Consider the following 1712-nt stretch of genomic DNA (forward strand, 5'->3'; position numbering starts at 1 on the left):
TAATGGATTTAATATGGAGGAACAATCAAACATTATGTATTCAAAGTCAAATTGGAAATTGGATCATTAAGATCTATGATTAAACTCAAGCAGCTCATCATTAGGATCTGATGTTGTTAAGCAAAACAAAACAAAACAAAACAAAAAGCAATTAAAAAAAAAACAGAATGAGATGAGGGACCAGGACATAGTTACTATAATATCAAGAACGCAGAACTTAAAACAGATGCTGGCTTTTTAGTCCAGCTCGGACACCAAAAAAAGTGTAAGATGTTGATCAAGTCACCTCATCCCTCTGGACCCAAATTTCCTTCCAGCCATAAAATTTTCCTTATCAAATTATCTGGATGTCACTAGGGAAGACAGAGGCCAGACCCCAAGAACATAAAATTCTGGAAAGGTAAGTTTTTATTTTTGTTTTTAATGTTTATTTATTTTTGAGAGAGAGAGAGAGAGAGAGAGAGAGAGCAAGTAGGGGAAGGGCGGAGAGAGATGGAGACACAGATCTGAAGCAGGCTCCAGGATCTGAGCTGTTAGCGCAGAGCCAGATGCAGGGCTCAAACTCAGGGAGGGCGAGATCAATGACCTGAGCCAAAGTCAAACATTTAACCCACTGAGCCACTGAAGCACTCTGAAAGGTGAGTTGTTTTTTGGGGTTTTTGTGTGTGTGTGTGTTTGTTTGTTTTTTACTAATGAAGAGATGGAAACTTTATCCAGAAATATTAAGAAACATGCATCAAGTTGGAGAGTTCAATCAGTCAGGACATAGCCAGTGAGGGCTCTGAGGTCCTATTCCACTCTTGTGTCCTCCAAGCTGTCTGGCTACCAAAACTACCAAGTTGAACAACAAGTGTTAGACACAGGGGCGCCTAGCTGGCTCTGTTGGTAGAGCTGGTGACCCCTGATCTCAGAGTCATGAGTTCAAGTCTCACACTGGGCATGGAGCTTACTTTAAAAAATAGTGAACCCAATCGACAAAACATTTCACAAGGGCTTGACAAAGTTTATTGACAAGGTTCAATTTTACAGCCCCTATTTGACAAGACTGTACTCCTGTTTCCACTCAAGTAACAAAACTTAATTTTCTCAAATATGTTTATTACAGTGAGCCATACATAACAAGGTTTGCTATTCTGACCATTTCTAAGTGTACCACTGAGTGGCATTAATTACATTCACAATGTCCTGCCATTCATAACTGGGAGATCCAGAGGGCCGTGCTCCACCAAGCGACAGAGACAGCCAGGAGCCCCACCACTGACCTTTTGTTAATGGACATGTATGTCCCTTCATCTATAAAGTTGCAGGCCCTATACTAAAGACGGAGAACAAAAACTGGCATGGGACCGTGCTTCCACATGGACTTCGTGGGTCAAGGTGGGCTCTGTTTCGGTGTTTTGTTTGTTTGTTTCCTTGTTTCAGGTACGTTTTTATACACGTAGGGAAGAGGACAGGGTTGAAAGAGGCCGCGGATACACTTCAGAGGTCAGGGAGCAGCTCGCAGGAAGACGTGGTCTCCCAACGCCCAATTCCAAAGACCGAGGCCAACAGGGTACCAAAGGGAAGCGGGTGAAGGTGGCAGGCCTGCGGAGGGCGGGGCGAAAGAGCCCTCGGGGAGGCTTGGGAGGGGCTGAGGGCGGGGCCTGGGCTGGGCGGGCACGGGGGCGGGGCGGAGATGCCGGGGCGGCCCCTGGGCGGGGCTTGAGCGGGGG

This window comes from Prionailurus bengalensis, chromosome B4, assembly GCF_016509475.1.
Source record: "Prionailurus bengalensis isolate Pbe53 chromosome B4, Fcat_Pben_1.1_paternal_pri, whole genome shotgun sequence".
Classification (NCBI taxonomy): domain Eukaryota; kingdom Metazoa; phylum Chordata; class Mammalia; order Carnivora; family Felidae; genus Prionailurus; species Prionailurus bengalensis.